Raw genomic sequence first — 22,618 nt, 5'->3', positions numbered from 1 at the left:
GCAGTCTATGATTTGTGGCCACCTAGAGTCATTCTTTAGAGGTAGATAACTCAATAAATTCAGACCAATGAGATGGAAGGGAAAAAATGATATATCTTAAAGGACACAGGGTGGACCTCCCTCCCACTTTACCTTTTTTCTTCCCATGTAGAAACTGGGAACAAGCTATGGGAGCAGAGCAATGAGGAAAGACCTTGGATCCCTAAAGTATGAGTGTGTGTGCGTGTGTGTGTGTGTGTGTGTATTTGTGTCTGTGTCTATGTCTGTGTGGAAGAGAGACACAACAAGATTTATAGATTTGTTATAGATTTCTGAATCAATGTCCTACCCATGGCAAATGACAATTTAAAAAGGTTTAACCAGGGCTGGGGATATGGCCTAGTGGCAAGAGTGCCTGCCTCAGATACACGAGGCCCTGGGTTCGATTCCCCAGCACCACATATACAGAAAACGGCCAGAAGCGGCGCTGTGGCTCAAGTGGCAGAGTGCTAGCCTTGAGCAAAAAGAAGCCAGGGACAGTGCTCAGGCCCTGAGTCCAAGGCCCAGGACTGGCCAAAAAAAAAGGTTTAACCAGAGACTATGGCACCATGCTTATTTTTTAAGAAGGAAAGGTATTTTATTTACGAAGAAGCTTTATTTACAACCCAAAACCCAGAACCAGAACAGCCTCCACCTCCAAATACTGGCCTGCGACAACCCTTGTCCTGCGCTAATTACCCAGAACCCAGACCAGCCCTGACCTCCAAACCTCCACTCCTTAACCTCCAACAGCCTCAACCTCCACACCTCTAGAGGTGTGAGCTTCTTTCTATTCCTCCTTCCTTCAGGCCTCTCTGCAGGCCTCAAGCCTCAGGCCTACCCACAGGCCTTAGGCCTCAGGCCTACCCACAGACCACAGGCTTCAAACCTCTCCATAGGCCTCAGGCTTTGGACTTTCCCACAGGCCTCAGGTTTCTGGCTCCTCTCCAGTCATCTCTGCTCTACTCTGCTCCACTCCCCCAGCAAGCACTGCCCACTTTCCTCTTTCCTCCCTCTCCTCTTCTCCTCCTCCTCCCATGCTTATTTTTCAAAGGAAAGCTTTATTTCATTTGTTCAAATGGAAGCATACAGAGCATTCACACCAAGGGGCAATATCTTCATGTTATCACAGCTTGAGGAAATCTTCCATATGTACATGCTTGCAAAACTACCATTTGGCAAGAAGGCATGCTGGGCAAATAGCTACCCATAGAAAAGCAGCCCAGCCTACTGTAAATAAAGTTTAAGTGGAGGCTAGTCTTGCTACTTTGTTTCTGTATTATCTATTGCTGTGTTAGCCCCATCATTTCCCACTTGCATAGCTGTGACAGACCGCATGCCTATGAAGCCTAAAATATTGATTGTCCGGTCTGTTCCCCCAAAAAGTTGGTGAACCTCTGTTAGAAAGCATTCTAGAGCACACCAAAAGGCTCCTTTAAGGCCTAAAAATGAATTTGATTCATCAAATCTTGAAATAGTAAAGCAAGACCATCAAGAGGAGAATCTTCAAGAAAGACTGTATTTGCCATCCAGGCTGGAAGTCTGGATATTCTTTCTGTCATGCAGCCTCCATTTTCTAGTCTCTGTGGATTTTCTCCATCTCTGGAGCAAGCAAGCATCTAACAGTTTTAGCTTGTCAACAAATCCCCTGCCAATGCATCGTAGGGCTGCTATTTTTAAAATTGCCTCACGTGAGTGAGAAACAATTGCATTTATATGAACAGTAATAAAGAGATAAAAGATTCCCTGGGTACGGGAAGTACTCCGTATGCTCTGTGATTATGTAGTCAAATCTGACTGTGGCTAGTCTGCCCCATAAATTCCTATTTGCTTATTCAATCTTCTAGTGCATGGAACGTCAGACAGGAAGCTGATATTTAACCGGTTTGCCTTTGTCCTGTTTCTTACATAATTTTTTTTTATCCATTTGACCTTACATTATCCTTCACATAATTTTTGAGCCATTTGAATTTTCATCACCTTTAGTCTAAGCTTCAAGGTTATATGTACTCTAAGATGTCTGCCCCCTTGACAATGAAAAGAAAGAGCTGAACTAGGCACCATCAGAGGCTCACACCTTTAATGAATCATGATTTGCAGCCAGTCTGGGCAGGAAAGTCCCGGAGACTCTTATCTCCACTTAACCAGGACATTCTTATCTCCAATTAACCAGCACAAAACCAGAAGTGGAGCTGTGGCTCAAGTGGCAGAATGCTAGCCTTGAGCGAAAAAGCTAAGGAAGAGCACCCAGGCCCTGAGTACAACCCCTAGTACCATCAAAAGAAAGAGTGGGGGGAGGGACGGAGGGAGGGAGGAACCAAATAAATCAGTCCAATTGCATCTGTTCTTTTATACTTGCAGTGCCTAAAGTAGGAAGCCATTTAAGAAATGTGCTTCACTAGATGTCGTGAATAAGGTAGTGGGACTAAAAAGAGCCTGTAACTGTTGCTTTTGGGCAATTACACAATGAACTGGAATCCCATATCGGCTGTAATAGGTATTGGAGCTGCTAGGTTACTCTCACCTGGTGTAGGAATTTTAGTATCACGTTTTGATACTCTAGCTCTGTCTTTCAGACATGTAAACTATACTGTGTTTGCTTCTGCAGAAGCGCTATTTCCTTCCATAATCTTTACTGAGGTGGTGGTGGTGGGTGAGCTGTGATGATTATTTTTAGGCATCTTCTTCCCCGGGTCCCTCCCCATCGTGAGCAGACATAAGAAAGAGATTGGCAGGCCATCCACAGGAAAATAATGGTGACAGAAGACATTTCTCATATGCTGTCTCTCCAAATTAAAAAAAAATAATGGGTTTCTAGATGATAACAAATACATACTTCCTGCTCTGACTGACAACTTCCACCACTACACCACTGAAAGACATATGAGCTGAAAGCTGAAATCGGCCCTCCACTCAACAGTTCAGGGAGTGAGTCAAAAAGCAATCTTCACGTTTCTATAGGCAGAAAGCAGAACACTTTCCAACAAAGGCTATGGTTTTTCCATTTCCTTGGCTCCCTTCACACATAGCAAGGCCATGACCACATGCCCTGACAGGCAGGAACCTGCTGCCTTATTTGGGAATGCTCTAGCTTTCTATGGGGAGTGGGGAAGAATGAAAAGTCCACATCAAAACCACAATAGCTGGCAAAAAATAAAGAGATTCAGATAAGGAAGTGGGTATTTTATCTAGAGTAAATAGAGAAAAAATAGCCTGATAGAAAGAATAAATATTATCATACCCCTTGCTTTTTAAAGGTCTCCAAGGAAAATATTCAGCATCTTCTATTTTTCTGTACTCATATTTCCCATTTTCCTTCTACCCCTAATGCTGACTGCTGAACCAGCTATTCTTATGGGGGAGATTCTGTGGGTTACATTCACCCATAATTCCTTAAAGTGATGTTCCTCAAGCATCCTTCATTCCCACCCTAACATGAACTCTGTGACATTCATTATGATAGTAAGGACTGTGTCAGTATCCGTGAGAAAGGAAGGAAAGCAGGCAGGACCCAACAACACCAGCAACCCCATTTAGGCCTCCATAGACAAACAGGATTTCTAGTCATTAAAGCACTGAAAGCTGTGCAAAAACACTGCATTCCTCCTTGATGCAGGTTATTTCCTGCTGATCTCAGGCCACCCTTCCCTTTATTACAGATCTCTGCAAATACAGGGTTACCCAGCACAGGGAGAGAAAAGGAACGAGGAGCAGAAGGGAAGGAAAACATAGCAATGGAATGTACATCCTTTGTCAACTCTAGGAACCCAGAAAAACAAATAAAATCCTTCCGCAGATTGGCTAGTGTGTCACCAGAATAGCAGAAGGAAAGGGTGCCCTCTGCTGTTGCCTGCAATCTTTTCTTTTTTAAAAACAACAAAAAAAATTATTTGGGGGGATTCGGTGGTACCAAGGAGTCGAACTCAGGGCCTCATGCATGGTGGGCAAGCACTCTTCCACGAAGCCACATTCCTTGCTCCAATTCTCTGCTTTTCATTTCCAAGAACATGCTCATGCTCCGTGTAAAATAGATTTTAAAAATATTCTGTGCATTCAACAGTGAAACCTCTCTAGGATTTCGACTGTTTGAACTACATTGTGTTCTGTGCCTAGTGAGAGGGGCCTGAAGGACGGTACTGGCAACCATCAAAAGTCCACTCCATGTGGTTGGGAAGGTCCAGGGAATTTTACCTGTCCAAGGAAATTTGCCTAGGAATGGAAGCATTTCTGAGGATCAGAGCCCTCCTACGGTGGCTGCAGGCTCTAGCCTTCATCTTAATTTCTCTTCTCGTCCTTTCCCACTAATCCACTGGAGGCTTGTTATTAAATAGTTCACCTAGTTTCTTTGGGAAAGAAAAGAAATGGGATTCTCATATAAAGAGATGGAAGTCAACAGCTTTGTTCACAAATATTGCATGAAGAGAAAAATTCTAAAGAAATGAATGGGACCAACTGGGATGAAAAATTAGGAAACTGTTTCCTTAGAGATATGGGAATTAAGTACAATAGAAGAGAATTAACCCACACATTCATTTGCTAAAGCAATCCAAATGCAACCCACCAGGCAAACAAACTTAATCACAGTTATAATTAATGCTTTGCAGAAGTAAATGACTACAAATGAAAGGTTGTAAACATCAATATTAATGCTTCAATACTCTGTGTCTCTCTCTTTCTCTCTCTCTCTCTCTCTCTCTCTCTCTCTCTCTCTCTCTCTCTCTCTCTCTCTCTCTCTCTCTCTCTGGTTTTCACATTCAAGGGTAGTCTTACCATATTTTAGAAAGCACCCAGAAACTATAAATTTCCATGTAAGTTTTGTTCATTTGTTTGAGAAAAGTGCTATTATTTGGGGCTCCACATATGGTCTTTTTTATGTGTTGCCAGTACTGCGGTTTGAACTCAGGGCTTGGGTGCTGTCCTTAAGCTTCTTTTGCTCAGGGTTAGTGCTCTACCACTTGGGCCATGGATCCACTTCCAGTTTTTTATGATTGAATAGTGTTGAGAGTCTCATGAACTTCTCTGCCTGGACTGACTTTGAACCACGATCCTCAGATCTCCCCTCCTGAATAGCTAGGATTGCAGGTGTGAGCCATGGGCACCCAGCTCACAATTGGTCTTTTAATGGGAGAAAGAAATAGACAGTAGGCTTGCAAAACTGTTTGGTGTAAGTGAACTGAACACCTCCGGGGGGGGGAGGGAAAGGGGGAGGGGAGAGGGGGGGTATGAGGGACAAGGTAACAAACAGTACAAGAAATGTATCCAATGCCTAACGTATAAAACTGTAACCTCTCTGTACATCAGTTTGATAATAAAAATTTGAAAAAAAAAAAAAAGAAATAGACGGTAGGAAAGATTTTCTCATCACTATCTTTGTTATTATCTTGTGCCTTTGTCACACCTGATACTCTATATGGTACCTGGTCACATGGCTTCTTTACCTATATTCAGGCCACTTCAAAGGGTCATGGTTGTGGTATCTGAATACTCAGATTTTTCTAAACATTTCTGATTTCACACACACAAATCACTTGAAGCTTTTTTTAAACTTAAGTAATGAAATTGAAAGTGATCAAAGGAGGATCCCTCTGCTTAAATCAACTTTGAGGCTACAAGTAGAACTAGATCTCAAAGAAAATAGGAACAAAGAGCCCAAATTTACTCCAAATTTGGACTATTTGTTATTAACATTAATTTCATTCTCTTTCTCCCTTTAGATTGACTTTGTTCTTGTCAGTATGAACTTTTCTGGCCTTTCACAAACATGAGCAGAACAACAGTTCACCCAGAGTTTAATGAGTTGTCCCATCATTGTTTATGAAAGCTGTTTTTCAAGTGAGCCCAGGAGTGATGGATTGTACTATAACTTTCCAATCAAATCAAAATGAATGACATTCATATAGATTAAGGGTTTTCTATCTTAGTGCTACTAATATTTGCAATTTGATCCTGGGGCTTGACCTGTGCATTATATAGGACATTTAGCAGTCTCTCAAGCCTCTATTTACTACATCGTTGTAGCATCTTTATATCCTGGGTATGAAAACCAAAAAATATTTCCAGACATTATCAAAGGTCCCTGAGGAGTAAACCATACCTGGTTGAGAACCACTAATAAAGACTTAACTCTTAGTTTGCTAACTAATAAAACAAAGGAACTGCTGTGCTTCTGAAAATTCTCATTTTCAAAATAATTTGTTGAGAAGTGTTTTCTTACCAAAATTTCTCTGCCACTGTCTGCTTCCTTGTGGTCCCTTTACGTTCTTACCCTCCCATGTACACAAGCAGTAAAGGTGCTTGTACTAAAAAAAGAGTAAAAGTGGTTCTGTTCTAAGGGACCTCAATCAACGAGATACAGAGAAGCCACACTTTAGAAAGCCAGTGACTGCAAGTGGACTAGAGCACCAGAGAACCTGCACTGCCACATTTTGTTAGTATAAACCTTATAAAGGCAAAAACCACATCAAGGCCACATGGCATGGGATTAGCAAAGGGTGTTTACAGAAGCAAAACAAGCCAGTTATGGGTTAACTAATGGGGGGCAGTTAAGGTTCATTAGTGGTTAACTAGGGGGGAAATCAGTGTTAGAGATTTCTCAGAATCCACAATCTTAACAATCAGGGGTAAAGGATGGAGATTTCCAGGAGTCTAACAATCCATGACATATCTGAAGTTCCTGGAGTTACCTGTCCCCCATCTATAGTTCTCAGAATTGAGTGAAATGTCCCTGTTACCAATTAAGGTGTTAAGATGGTGGTAGGGGCAAGACGGCCTGGTATCCATATTTCATTACTATAGTGGTTCTCCACCAGGGGCAATTTTGCTTCCTGAGGGATATTTGATGATATCCATACACATTTTTGGTTGTCAGTACTAGAGAGTGGAGAGAGTGCAACTGACATGAAAGAGATGGAAGCCTTGGGTACTTATAAACATCCTAAACTCAGTTAAGCAGACCCCATATTCAAAGAAAGAATTGTTAGGAGTAAAAAAAAAAAAAAAAAAAAACCAGTCATATTGAGAACGACACACCTTGATCAGAGCCAACCATCTTATCAGGTAACAGTAGTTCACGCTTTTCATCTTAGCTACTCAGGTAGAACTGAGGATCAAGGTTCAGTGCCTTCCCTGAGAAAGAAGGAGGAGGAAAAGAGGAGAGGGAGGAGGAACGGACTGGAGGGTTGGAGCGAAGCGGAGCTGAGCCGGCCTGCGCCTGCCGAGGAGCCCAACCCTGAGGCCGGTGGGGAAGTCTGAAGCCTGTGGGGAATTCCGAAGTCTGAGGCCTGTGGGGAAGTCCAAAGCCTGAGGCCCGTGGGGAAGTCCGGAGCCTGAGGCCTGTGGAGAGGTTTGAAGGCCGAGGTCTGTGGAGAGGCCTGATGCCTCAGGCCCGTAGAGAGGCCTAAGGCCTGTGGAGGTTAAGGAGAGGAGGTTTGGAGGTCACGGCTGGTCTGGGTTCTGGGTAATCAGCCCAGGACAAGGTAGTCACAGGCCAGCATGTGAAGGTGGAGGGCTGTTCTGGTTCTGAGTTTTAGGTTGTAAATGTAGCTCCTTTGTAAATAAAACCCCTTTCCACCTTAAAAGAAAGTCCATAAGGTGCTTATCTCCAGTTTACCAGCAAAAAAAAGCCAGAAGTAGAGCTGTGATTCAAGTGGTAGGGTGTCAGCTTTGAGCAAAATGAAAAATAAAAAAATAAGGGACAGTGCCCAAGCCTTGACTTCAAGCGCAGTACCATCACAAAAGCCAAAGAAGAAAGCAAACAACCATCTCTACAAACTCTTCACTGAGGACCCTGTGGGAGTACTTTTAATGATATAGATGGGTGGTTCTCAACTGGAGGTATATCCATTGGGTTTTTATCCCAAATGAGCAATATTTTACGGTAGTCATTGAGCAATCTCTATGATTTATTTTGTCTGTCACAGATAGTTGGCAATGTCTGCAGCTATTTTCCCTTGTCACAACAGGGGACATGGAATACTACTGGCATGTAATGGTTAGAGGCCATGGACGCTGCTGCACATCCTACCGTATACCCAGCAGACACAACAAACAATGATTGTCGCCAAATAATAATACTATCAAGATAGAGAAGCCATACTCTAGTTCGTTTCTATTGCTACCATTGGCACCCCTGTATTTCCTCTTCACCCCCCCCCCTTTGACTCTGATTGGCATCTGCTGTTGTGTTGCCAATCCAGTTCTGAATGTCTAGACCCAATACAACTTTGGCACAGCCACAGAGTGGCTACAGAGGAAGCTTGGCATGGAACCCAATCCTAAAACAGATCAATACTGGGAAGAAGGCCAATCCCCCATCCAAGTTTCAGCCAATATTAGGAGCAAGGGGTGAGGTAAACTACAGTCACAATTCAAACTGACATACACTACAAATGGCCCTGTAAAAGACATTTTGTCCTGCCAGGCATGGGGACAGAGTGGCTGGGAATCTAGGGTAGTAAAGGCTTTCACTGTAACATCAGGCTGTTTCCATAAAGCCAGGCAATGGGTCAACAGTTGCAGCCAGCAAGCTGGGGATTTCAGGAGCTCAGGGATAGCTCCTGGGGTGAGCACATCACAAGATTTAGGACCTTGATCTGAGCTCTCATGACTTTAACTTCCATCTCTGTCATAATATCTCCATTTTACCATTGAGCCTTGAGGATAAGCACTAGAGTCTTTCACATTGATTCTAAAAGGCTCTAACATGCTCCTTTGACAGAAACCACATCTCAACCTGAAATCAGTATACTAAATGGCAGCTCATGGAGGTGGATGAAACTGTGGCATTTTGGCATGGTCAAGGACTGTGAAGAATCTAAGAGTTGACCCTACGAGCAAGCTTGTGAATTAGTCTGCCACAGTTTTGTGGATGCTGGGGCTGGCAGAAAACATCAGAATTCTAAGTCAAAGAGGGTTTTCACGATTCTCAGAATAACAACAGAATAGGATGAACATTCCCATCAGACCTCTCTTGTTCCCTCAGTTCTATGGAGGCTACTCAGAACAAGCAGTAGAGTCTGTAAATGCAGTAGGTTTGGATTCTAACCAGGCAACCTTGAACTTAGAGAACTCCAATATTTTATAGTAATTACTAAGAAAAACTCTATAAAGTCATATCTTATAGAGAAATGTTATCTTTATCATTTCTGTGCAGCAAATATATACAGCCCTCTACTCTGGTGGTACCTGTTCTCTTTACATTTCAAAAGAAGCTATTCCTGCTAGAAATAAGTCTGGAACAAAAGCTGTCAGCATTTATGCTGGCAAGATAAAACTTGAAAGATTCCTGGAAAAATTGTATCCACGTTACTTTTTCTTCTGTTTGCTTTCTACATGTTCTCACGTAGAAAATATTAAATTTGACTCTTCACATAACAGTATAGGGTGAAGAATAATCAACTGCTTTACTTTTTATTTAAGCTGTGTATGGTCTCTTAGGAGGATAAGCATTTTCTTCTCCCAACACATAAACATGACAATGAATATCCTAAAGCCTATGCTGCACAGGTTGAAAATTGCAAGCTGATATAAACTCCACAACTGTCTTCAGCTCTTTTCCTACTCACACAAAGCAGGCAGAGTCCATATAATTGGATAAATAATATTTCTAGAGGTCATCTGAATAGAGAACTAGAGATGTGGCTCACGTGGCAGAGCCACCAAGCTAGCAAGTACAAGGCCCTGAGTTCAATCCCCAATACTGCCACACAATAAAACACTTCATTTGAGTGGCCAAGTAATAATAACAATGTAGCATCAGATTCCAGCTAAATACAGTGCCACATAACTTCCTGTAGAACACAAGAAGTCCCACTTATCCTCTAAAATGTTTGATGACCCTAGATGTCCCGAGGGCAAACCAACAGCACAAGGAATGCATCAATGTGACTCTGAGCAAAGGAAAACAAAAACAGACAAAACTCTACATTGACAAGCAAAAGGCAGCAGCTTATTTTTATTCAAAACAAACATTGCCAGCAGTTGCAAAACACGCATACGTTTACCATCCACACTTGCTGATGAGACTGCCAAATAAAAACGCATGGAAGTATGTAGTAACTAAGGATGACAAACCCAAGCATGCATCTGTCAAGAGAAGAGTCTTTGCCTCTGTCCTTTCCACTAGGTGGCTCACTTCCCAGGGGGCCTCTGCTTCTAGCTACTGTTAATAAAACAGCTTCCTGGTCTTCACAGATTTGAAATGGTTACCAGAGTGCTAGGCCATAAGGGACCTAACTTTGAGAGTCCCAACAAGTTAAGTCTAGCCACTCTCCCTAGAAATAAAATAAAACAAATGGTGAAGGCAGGAAAGAAACTGAATCAACCTAGTTATGCTGGGCAAATAAAGGAGATGAACCATGTTAGCCTAGTCTTCGGTGGTATTGACATGAACGTCAAGATTATACAGGGAAAGCAGGAGGCAAGAAACATCATCAGAACCAAACACTGGCCCGGTTCATTGTTATTTCACTTCTGCTCACACCGGAGTATTCTTGATGACAAAGAAATTGTCCGGCTTGGATACAATCTTTGTTTGCTTTACAAGATATTTTTATCTACCAAGCCTGTGATCCTGGAAGTAAGGGAAACTCAGTTTCATGAGATGGTTGCTTCCTATTTTTGAGGGGCAGGGGGAGTCTCACAGGGCAATTTGTCTACAAGGCTCTACTGTTTCTAGAAGTTGTAGGGCAATGACTGGAGACTTCTAAATGCCACTCCAGGAATCTGGAACAGAATGTTGTAAAACTGGCTGTCAGCAATCTGCTAAAAAAAACACCTTAGTTACTCTTATCTTGCTGTGTTGAGCCTTGAACGGGGAAGGATTACAGCCTTAGATGAACAGTCCTAAAATGATTAACATGCCTAGTCACAGAATTGTGCAGGGATTTGGCCCAAGGTAGTTCAAAGCAAAGCGGATAGATACAAAAGGAAAAAAACAGACATCCAGCTTTATCCAGTTTTTAGTCACCCATTGGGTAGCTGCAGGCTTACATGCAAAACAGCTTCTAAGCCTGTGATAAAAAGTGGCTTTTTCCACATATTTTAGGGAACCAGATGGCTTTATCTGAATGGCCACACTAAGTGTGTTCAATTGTACCAAGTACCATGCCGATGCAACATTGTAATTGTCAGGTCTAGGAAACGGTTCTGTCCACATGAAATTTAGATCTCATAGACAAAGAATTTGTTCATTATCTGTTTTTTCATGGTTGATATTTCTATCAAATATACTACCATGTTTCTTTGAAAACTACGTTCAATGCTTTTTCAAATGAAGTAGGATACAAAAATATAAGAAAATAAGGAAAAGATAGAATATGCGCTTTTAGGGAGCTTTACCTAGTTAACTAGATGGTAATATTTTTAAATATCAATGCCTTATGAAAAAGTTACAATGCACAAGAGCCAAAGGGCTTATCCTTGGAAAGAATTCAGAGAATAGTTCTTGGAGGAGATGAGGTTTTTGTGGATTTTTAACAGATTGGCAAGAAATGAGAAAATATAGATACAATTGAAAGAAGGAATGGAGACACTCAGTAAAAAAAATAAATAAATAACCGTCACTATGGAGGGTCCGGTGACTGAGGCCATTGAATGAACTTGGAAGGACTTTTGAACAGCAAGGACGATGGATTTTTACTTTGTAGAAAGCTTGTTTGCTTAGCCATTCTTGTTAGCTTTGGGGAATGGTGATGGGAAGGGATGATCAAATGAGATGTACAGTTTTGTAGAGAGACTGAAAATGTTGAGAGAATCAAGCCAAGATAGATTTGCTAGCTACCATTTCCTGGGGATGTCCGAGCGCTGTAGGCTTCTGAGGGCTAACACTGAAGTCTTACTTGTTTACCTCCAAAGAACTGAGAAGGCAAGACATGAAAAAATGCACATATGTAGGTATGTAACATCAAATGGAAAAATGAAGAAACCATTAGTGGGGAAATCAATCAACAATGTGAGTCCCTAAAACAAAAAACATATAGAACTGAAGAAAGAGTATCAAAACAGAAGAATATCAAAGTAACGATGTGATCTGTAAAGCCTCCACAGATGAAATTGGTTCTTGCCATTGGAACATATGAGATAGATGTTTTCTATAAACTATTATGAACAATTGTTCTGTTCAACATTCTTATGTTAAATTCAATTAATTATAATAAGACTGCAGGGCTGAGTTGTAGCTAGTTAGTACAGTGCTTGCTTATGATCTGTGAAGCCCTAGGTTCAATTTCTAACATGTATACACACACACACACACACACACACAGAGCTTAGTTCAAGTCCTTGGTCACACTAACCACATTGCAATCCATGTCCCAATGTATAACAGCTAACATGTACTTGCTGGCTACCATGTTGACATAGTAGCAGCAGAGACACACATCATTTGTCATTATTACAGATTGATCTATTAATGCTGTTTAAGGGTTCAGGTTACAAAATTTGAGTGCATGAAACTGACAACAGTTAAGAACATACCAAAAGAAAAAAATTACAATAATTTTAGTTGTAAGATCTAATTGGCTTTTTGTGTGCCAGTACCCAGACTTGAACTCGGGGCTAGCTTTTTCACTCAAGGCTAGTGCTCTACCACTAACACTACAGCTCCATTTTTTGGTTGTTAATTTGATATAAGTCTCACAGACTTTTCTGCCCAGGCTGGCTTTGAACTTTGATCCTTAGATCTCAGCCTCTTGAGTAGCTAGGATTACAAGCTTGAGCTTTAATTGGATGTATTTGTGATTCTATAACCAGGCAAAGCCTCCTTCTATAAAAAGGTGTGCAGGTTCTGATGAGTATACAGAGGAGGTTGCTTTCATAAACAGGAAAGGACATAAGAAAGCAGAAACAGAACAGAAGCAGAGTCATTATTTCCAAGTCATTTTCCTTCCAGGGTTAGAACAGAGGGCATATTTTTCCTATGACTCTGACGCAGGTAGGCTGGAATCTCCTGGATTTGGAAACCTGCCCCATTTCAAAGTTCAGTTTGATTAGAGACACTTGGTCCAAGTCGTTCCATTCTGGTCTGGTCTAGTCTGCAGGGGGCTCATGCAAGAGGCCTGTCCAAAACAGTGGACTCCTATAAATGTGGTTTAACAAGCCCTTTCCTAATAAAATATGCAAGGATATATACATGTGTTCTTGTGTGTATCATTTCAGGGTTTATGGCTTCCTGAAATCTGTTTATAGGTCATCTAGCGATTCATAGCCTCCAAGTTAGAAATCTTAGGAGGCTTTTAAATACTTGGTTTTCTGGCTCTTAATCTCAGTCTTTACATGAAGTTCTATCACATTTCTATAATAATTTTAACATTTAAGTCAATGTCTCTTCAAGAATCCTGCTTTTAGTCCAGCACTGTGGCTCACACCTGTAAATCCTAGCTACTTAGAAGGCTGAGATCTGAGGATGACAAGACAAAACCAACCTGGGCCAACAAATCCAAGAGTCTCTTATCTCCAATTATCCAGCAAAAAGCCAAAGGTGGAGATGTGGATTAAGTGTTAGAACACCAGCCTTGAGTAAAAAAAAAAGCCAAGAAAGAGCAAGAGGCCTTAGTGCCACACTCTATATTGGCCACATGGTCACTTAGCCTTCTGCTGAGGAAATACCTACTGTCATCTGTAAAATCATATGCTTACGTATCTGGCACTCTACATCTCTCTGCCTCTGTCTCTGTCTCTCAAAACATTGGCTTTCCTGCATCACGAACACTGGAGTACATTGTTCCCCATGTTTTTTCTTTACTAGTCACTGCGTTTACTAGCTTCCTTGCTTCCTTTCCCAGGATAACTAGGAGCAACCTCACTCTGAGCCTCCAATAGGACTTTTCTAGTTCTCCTTTCCTTCTCATAACTTCTTCTACTCTATGGCATCCTGCACCGACATTTTTCCTGCCCTCTTTCTGAGGTCATAAGAATGAATGCGCTACATTAAAGAAAATTTGGCTAACCAGCACATAGACCTAAATCAAGGAGCAGTTCAAGAATCTTGCATCTCTTTCACATACATGAAGGTCTGATTGAGGTCTCTCTTACTGAAATAGGATAGATAGGCCAGGGGCATTTCCCCATATTATCTTTCGTTTGCCTTTAGGCCCAAACAAGTATCCTACTAGTAAGTGTAGTAGTCCCCTTGTGTCTGCATGTTCCATATACTGGTTCATCCAACTGCAGCTAGAAAACACTCACAAAAGAATATGCCTGTCCTGAAATCCTACCATTTGCTTGTCATTGTTTTCCAAACAATACAATATAACTATTGATATGGAATTTACATCACATTAATACTAGGCATTATCTAGGGATGATAACTATATGGTAGGCTATGCATTGGTTACATGCAAATGCTTATAAATATAATGCCATTTTCTATTAAGGACTTAACATCCCCAGATTTTGATATTTAAGAGGAGTCCTAGAACCAATCCTCTGAGGCTACCAAAGGTCAACGCCATGCCAGTAGAGAGAGCTTGGCAGTCCTCTGGCTAATCTAGCACGCTAGCCCTCAAGCTGCAGTCCACCTGGCAAAGGACACAATTTCTCTGGTCCACTGTGTACTATGTATCTAGTGCAGAGTACTGATATTTTCTTTTTTTTTTTTTTTTTTTTTTTTTTTTTTTGGCCAGTCCTGGGCCTTGGACTCCGGGCCTGAGCACTGTCCCTGGCTTCTTTCCGCTCAAGGCTAGCACTCCGCCACTTGAGCCACAGCGCCGTTTCTGGCCGTTTTCTGTATATGTGGTGCTGGGGAATCGAACCTAGGGCCTCGTGTATCCGAGGCAGGCACTCTTGCCACTAGGCTATATCCCCAGCCCAGAGTACTGATATTTTCAACAATACTTCTGGATTATATAAAATCAGTGGTTTTCAACTAGAGAGAAAGGAGGTGATTTTATTTCCCTAAAAGATACCTGATGATATGTGAGCATTTGGGGGTTTATTATAACTGGATATAGGTGCTACTGATAACTGGAGGTCAGTAGTACAGTTAAACATTCAACAATGCACAGGACATCCCCACAAGAATGATTCATCCAGCCCCAAGGTCAGTAAAGATGAGCTTGAGAAATCCTAGTTCCATTAACCACATCTCCCTAGGGAAGACACGTGATAGATAAACAAAGGAATCTGCTCAATCTGCACATGCCCTGCTGTTTCCCAGTGGAGTGGTTGATGGGATGATGGCAGCTTTCTGCAGAGCTCCAAGACCACTTGAGCTCAACTTCCTTCTTTTTGCTTATGTTAATTAGTACCCCCTACCTTCCTTGCCAAGTCTGCCATTGCCTAAGAAATCAGAGAGAACAACACACTCTAAAGGTTCCTTAAAGGCCTCCTGCAAGATGAAAGACCCTTGACATTTGAAGAATCAAACACTTGGGTGGGTATAAACATATCTAGAAACAGAGTAAGGTAAACATCTTCAATGTTTGAATTGTTGCATTGGGAAGATCTTATTTGTGATCCTAGACAGTAAAAAGACTTTAAAAATCCCTGCCATTTGGAGAGTAAAACCTTTTGAACTACTTTAGTCTACACTCGTGCTTCTCAGAGTGTGTTTCCTGTAGCACAACAAGCACAGCATCTTTTAGGCTGCACATCTTCCTTTAGCATCACAATTCCAGGGTGGACTCACATATCTGCACTTTAACAAGTCTTCTATGTCACACTGAAGTAAGGAAGTCATGTCTGGCCAGTGTGATTTAGGCCATGTGATGAATTTTAGGATATGGCATCTTGTCTTCAGTGGTGTACCTGATTCTACAGGAACGGAAGTCCCATCCCCAGGTGATGGGTGTGCCTGAATCCCTACAGACAGGGGTGAGCACTTGGCCTATAGGTTACTGAACCTGTCTGTCAAGTGCTTGTCTAGGAGCTTCCTGTGACCCTGCCCCCTGACCTGACCCTATTAGAGTCAAGCCAATTCAGGTGCCATTATGCCAAGCCACAGGTCTCGGAGTTCCATGTCCTGTGTCCTATCTACTGGCTCGTCTCCGGTCACCATGGCATCCCAAGTCAGCTCTCCATTGGAGCTGAATTGGTTTGTTGGTATTGTTTTTGTTCTATCTTTCCTCTCTGCCTGTTTCTTGACAGTGTTGAGGGTATTTCTGGGCTGCGGGCCTTTGTAACAACTGGCTGCCTGCAGACTGCTAATGCTCTAATAAAAACTCCAAGATTTGATCCTTCGAAATGTGGCTTCTCTGATAATTTACCTTACAACAATACTGGAACAATGCACAGGAATGTTTTTGAACTCCCTAGTCTAGAACTATAGGGCTGAAGCCTACTTTTATAATGCAAGTTTTATTGGCAGATAGCCACATCCATTCATTTACAGATCTCTGGCAGCTTTCATACTGTAAGAGCAGAGTCCATATACCCTCAAAGCCTAATGTATTTATCATCTAGCCTTTTTCAGGAAAAAATACCAACCTTTTATAGACAGTGTTGTGAAAAATAACTTATAAGGCTTTCCATTATAGTGAAAAGAAACTCAAATATATTTTCTGTGTTTTCAAATTTCTCTCCCATTTGCCCACTCTGACCTGTCTTATGGGGCTGAACCTAGCATGCAATGCAGCATTCAGTACCTAAAGATATTATGGGTGTTAACTTTCTTTTCTTTTATTGTAAAGGTGATGTACAGAGGGGTTACAGTTACATAAGTAAGGTAATGAGGACATTTCTTGTCCAACATTGTTACCCCCACCCTTGTTTTCTCTGCTTTCCCTCCCCCAGGACTTCCCTTCCCCCAAGTGGTATTGTGCATTTCCACAGTGACTTGTGAGTGGGTGTTAACATTCAAAGTCATGGCCCTTGAGTTTTTCATTTTGATTCAGGCTTCCACTTATTGAAAGACTTTGTGCAAGTTATTCAAGACTCCTAGCCTTTGGTTTCCTTATCTGTAAAATGCATATAGTAATAGGACATGTATACATGTACTTAGCACTGAGTAATGATTACTTTAGTGCCTGCCACATAGTAAACCACCTGTCTTTGTTAGCTAGGCCACTTGTAACTATAAAAATAAATCATGAGGTAGACGTTAGCTACTCTGCTTATTAAAGCTGTGTCATAACACTGGAGGAATATTTTGACAGGAAGGATGGCTTCTCCTCAGACCCCTGCTCTATGAGGAAGGTAAATCCAAACATCCAAGGAAGTTTAGGGAGTGAGGAGACAAAGGGGTGTACATCCACACTGTTCCTTCGTATCTGGAACCCTTCCATCACACCCTACCCACGTCTGCCTCTGTCTTCCAGAACAAAGAGGAAGATGATGTGGGAAAAGCAGGGCAGCCTTTAAGAGCTACCTCAAGCCTCTCTTTAGGATACTTTCCTCTCAGGTCCTCCTCAGTGGGATTGGAACATGCCACCCAAGCCATTTGTAGGCTTTATCACTGGTAGGTTCTACCTTCAGAAGCTGAAAGCTTGGTTTCTTTTCCCTGCTGCGTTCTCCTGGAACCTGCTTACAGGGCACATAACCCCGGTGGTGACCCACACTTGGCTTGATGCTTGTCCTCTTGAAATTCTTCATTCATATAGGCAAGGGGCCTCCCATGTTCCCTTCACACCAGCCCAGCAAATTAGGTGGCCTATCCTTCTTCGGATTCTTCTCTGAAACCGGATTCTGACCTGAGCCCCTCAGCAAGCTCTTCTAGGGACAGAAGAGGCTGTCCAAGCATGCGAACCTATTTTTAAAGTAATCAAAAACAACAAAGGTAGACTTAATTTCTTGTCTTCTCTGGCATGTTCTAAAATAAAGATGTCTGAATTTTGGCCAGTAGATGGCGCCCGTGCTACACAGAGAAAATTCTAACCAAGCCAAGCACAGGCTTGTGGGACTTTGGAGCCTTTAAAGTGACAAGTCCTCCTTAAAGTTTACTGCAAAGACTTTCATTACAACACTTTTGATAAAATTGCCATCATTTGGAAGGAAAAAATTGATCATTAACCGATTGTAAATGGAAGAACTACAAGTAAGGACTTAATAAGTAAACATTTATAAATAAAAAATAACTTGGGGGCGGGGATCAGATTGGAGAAGGAAGAGAAAAAGAAGTCACTGGAAGTCAAGAATATAGAAGTATGTTACATATATGTATACAAGTGTATATATGTATGTGTGTGCATATATATGTATATATACATGTATATATGTGTATATATGTATATCCCATGAATTAAACCCACCAAATATTCTTTAGAAAAAGGGTGGAAGGAGGTAGAGGGGAATAGGCAATGCAATAGAGAGGAAGAACTTGTTTAAAGTACACTCTATGCATCTATGGAATTATATAATGAAATGCACTTGTACTAATATATCCTAATAAAATTAAACCATTTAAAATTTAAAAATAAATAATTCAACGGAGTACAATATACTCAGATAAGTTGATGTAACACTTAGCACTGACTTGTCCTCTCAGTCTAGTGGTTAACACAGAGTAATTATGTTTTCTCAGTATATGATGTTTCCACTGTCTAAATGCGTTGAATGTGTTGCTGAGTAAAGTGTCAAAGGTTAAAATTAAGCAAAGAAGCAATACCTTTCATTCCACAGCTTATTGTGAAAAGGTGGAGGATTGGACCTAAGGTTTCCCTTGGAGGTATTTCCTAATTTTCTGAAAGGCCTCAGATGAACATATATTCCCTGTCTGAGTCATATTATCCCTCTGTATAAGACAGTGATAAAATAAGATGAATAGGTTGCCAAAAAAATTGTCAATTGCTAAGAGCAAGCTCCTTCTTGGGTGATGGGATCAGTCTTTCAAATATGAAAATGTCACCAGTACTAAAGTAACAATTCATCTTTGGAAGACATTTGAATAACCCTCATAGTCTCCCATATGAGTTATTTTATGTGGTGAAAGATTACAAAGAATTTTTTTCAACCTTGCGTCTAACACTTCAAGATCATCGAAACTGCACTGAACAAAACAAATATACCTGGAAACAAATACATGTTTTTAAAACATGATAATGCCTGGGTTTCATTAGAGAAAACGGTCTTTGTTTTTTCCATCAAAATCTGTAACATTGTTGTAATTATTTTCAACATGCCATGTGAAACAGTGCCCTTTTTTCTTTTGTTTTTTTTTCTCTCTCATATTCCCTTCCCATGGTTTTACCCTGCTATCACTGTATCTGATCTTAGTACCCTGGATACTGTATGTATGTGTATTAGAACTAGGGAAGGGAAAGGGAATACCAAAATTGAGAGACAAAGGATACAAAGACAAACGACTACAAAAGCAATACTTGCAAAACTGTTTGGTGTAAATGAACTGAACAACTCATGGGGGGAAGGGAAAGGGGGAGGGGGGAGGGGGAATGAGGGACGATGTAACAAACTACAAGAAATGTATCCAATGCCTAATGTATGAAAGTGTAACCACTCTGTACATCAGTTTGACAATAAAATTTTTTTAAAAATAGATAATGAATATGCCTAGAATAAAAAAAAAGATGGCGAATGACTAAGGGAGACATCCTACCTGAGCAGGCTTTCAACCATAATGGTTAGATCTCAGCTTTCGGAGTAGGTAGGATTACAGGTGTGAGCCACAGTGCCTGGTTAGTAGCTTTCTTTTCCTAAAAAAAAAAAATAATAATAATAAGATTCCAAAATACAAAGGCCACAGTCCTAGCAAGAATGGAAAGTACCTGTGTTCTTTTGTCTGATGGTTGACACAGTACAGGTGGTCTGTGAGTAAACATCTAGATCCCTGGCTTAACAAAACTTAGATCCAAGAGTTTGCACACACAAAGTCATGATTTTTTTTCAAGTTCTCAAATAGTTCCCCAGTGGAAGGCTAGTAGTTCCATACAAACAATTAATGTGAGTTACAAAAAAATTGAACTCCAAGTCCTGCCAAGGTCTCATTTCAATGTATGCAAAATCCTGTGTTCCAGCCACAGAAGATCCCACAGACACAGTGAAAACCAGTCCACACTTGTTTAGCTTCCTCATCCGTCTCTCCAAACTCTCCATAACATGTATTACTCTGCTTCTTCTTCATAGCTTACCACTTTAGGCAAATGGTTCATTTTCTACATCTCATTCTCTTCAGACCCCATTTAATTTTACATCAATTCTCTTCAGACCTCATTTAATTGTGGTCTGAAGAGAATTGAATAGTGAATGCATTTCTGGGTTGGGTGTTCCAGTGTGAGCGCACTTTTCTACTTCTTTTACTGAGCGCACTTTTCTCCTTTTATCTCTGCACAGTTTTATTTTAGAAAATGTATTTTGTCAACCCTGCCCACTCTCCTGACACATCTGCTGGCCACATGAAAGCCAAACCCAAAATCAGTATGAATTAGAGCAATTTTGCATCTATTGGGAGGGGATTTGGTCATTAAAACAAAGGCAAAGCTCGAAGGAAGTTCTCTGTTCTTAGATATATATTAGGAGTAGTGTATGATTAATGAGCTCAGATTTGAGTCAAGGGGCCTTGTGCATTCTTCATTCTCACCAGCATTCTGCTTCCTGTGGGAAAGCAGAGAGTTCAAGTCCCTAATGGTTCAAAAGAATCTCACATGTGTTAAGGAACTGATGCTATGATTTTTAACTGTTCTGGTGGAGACCACCCAAGCCTGTGAGAACTGGTAGGATCCAGATTTTCAGATGTGGGTTGTAATAATTAAGAGAGTATTTGCATCCATTTGTTCTTAGTTTCATGAGTTCAGTTGATATGTGATGTGATGATTATTACTTTGCACCAATATGAGCAGCCCCACTCCAGGCCTGATGCAAGTGATACCACCATTTGGGACACGCCAACCAGGTGCATATGGAGAGGTGAGCTGACTGAGGACAGCTCAATTATGTCTTTCTGTCTGTGCCCATTAAGACACAAGGTTAAAGTCACTCTGTCCTCACACTTAACTTACCAAAGTAGAATGAATCTCAAGCTGTTCCCCTTGCTTTACAATTCACTAGCAATTCCTACATGCTTGAAATGCGGAGCAGGTAGAGTCATAGTGGGAGGTGAAATTCAAGTCAGAAAATCAACTCCAAGAATTCCAGGGACATAACGGTGTCCTGGCCTTCCTGAGGTCAGGAAGGAACAAAAACTTAAGGAGTCTCTCCAATTGAAGATGGTTACAGCCATCTAATCCTGGCACATTGGTTGCCACTGAAACTATTTAGTGGGATTCATCAGCAGAAAAGAAAAGACAGCAGAGGACATTATAGATTAGTAAGATTAAATAGTGGCTACCATGGTTAAAAATATTTGGGAACCACTGTTCCTATAAACTTGGTGTTTTCTTCTTGGACTTTCTCTCTGAGCATATGATAATGATCAAGGACAAAAATTTCCTTGACATACCTCCAAGCTTTTATTGGAGTGAAATAAGTAGTGTAATGAGATCAGCTATCTGAATCCTGCTTGGCTCCAAACTATAGATTTGCCCTTTGTTTTGAAGTCCCCTTTACTAACTCTTGTTCCTCCTATGGAGCCTGCAACACTGAGGAGGTCAAGGCCTTTCATTTTCTGAAATGTATGAAGAAACCCAGATGGGGCCCTGAGATGGACAGCTTGGCTACATACAGCCAATATCAGAGAAAAACCACCTTTTCTCTTGCAGAACTTCCTATGTGAGCCATTGCATTCTCGCAACAAAAGAGCAGAAAAATAAACCCAAAAGAGAGAAATATAAAATGTGGACCAAGCCAGGCACCAGTGGCTCACGCCTGTAATCCTAGCTACTCAGGAGGCTGAGATCTGAGGCTTGCCCTTCAAAGCCAGCTCAGTCAGGAAAGTCAATGAAACTCTCATCTAACTTTATATATGTTTACTAATTTTAAACACTTCAGCATAGCAAACCAAGAGACTTTAGACTGAAAGCCAAAGCACCAGTGAAGACCTATCCCTCCCTCCCTCCCTCCTTCCCTCCCTCCCTCCCTCCCTCCCTCCCTCCCTCCCTCCCTCCCTCCCTCCCTCCCTCCTTCACTCCCCTCCTCTCAGTGTGTGTTAAACACAGCTAACATCTTAGGTCATGCCTCCAGTCACGAGAGGAGAGTGTCGGTCCACTCTTTCCCTGCAGGAGTGCCACAGTCACATCAACTTCCTGACAACTACATGCTCCAACAACTTCTACCATACCTACACGTTCTGACCTCAACCTCAAACATAAGTAAAGCATCACAACAGGACCATGTGAATGACTCACTCAGAAGGGTTTCCAGGTTATGAAAACCAAGTGAAGAAGACAATTTCTCTTCAGAATGCATATAGTCAAATAGCAACTTACGGGAATTTTTTTCTAATGGCTTAATGTTCGTATTCCATAAATTACTACCTACTCGGGCCCTAATCTACAAACTTCAAACATATCTGCAGGGCAAAGGACATAGCACACAAGATAAACAGAAAACCCACAGATTGGGAGAAGATCTTTACCAGCCATTCAATGGACAAAGGCCTCATATCTAAAACATATGCAGAACTAAAAAAATTACCTTCATCTAAAACAAAACCACAAAGAACCAATAGCCCCCTCATCAAGTGGGCTAAAGACTCACAAAGAGACTTCTCTGATGAGGAAATGAGGATGGCCAAGAGACATATTAAAAAGTGCTCTACATCACTGGCCATAAAAGA

At 41.3% G+C, this 22,618-nt stretch overlaps 1 long non-coding RNA gene across 1 annotated transcript; it reads right to left on the bottom strand.

Moving 5' to 3' along the window:
• Window positions 1-680: 680 nt before the first annotated feature.
• On the bottom strand, window positions 681-22,328 carry LOC125344199. The gene is made up of 3 exons (XR_007209432.1): window positions 22,317-22,328; window positions 18,903-18,909; window positions 681-829 (listed from the first exon to the last, which is right to left on the bottom strand). It is a non-coding gene; the product is annotated as an uncharacterized LOC125344199 (long non-coding RNA).
• Between the last annotated feature and the right edge of the window lie 290 nt (window positions 22,329-22,618).

The sequence above is a fragment of the Perognathus longimembris genome, chromosome 28, assembly GCF_023159225.1.
Source record: "Perognathus longimembris pacificus isolate PPM17 chromosome 28, ASM2315922v1, whole genome shotgun sequence".
Lineage (NCBI taxonomy): Eukaryota > Metazoa > Chordata > Mammalia > Rodentia > Heteromyidae > Perognathus > Perognathus longimembris.
The sequence above is the reverse complement of the archived record's forward strand: the minus strand, read 5'-3'. Positions and strand labels throughout refer to the sequence as shown.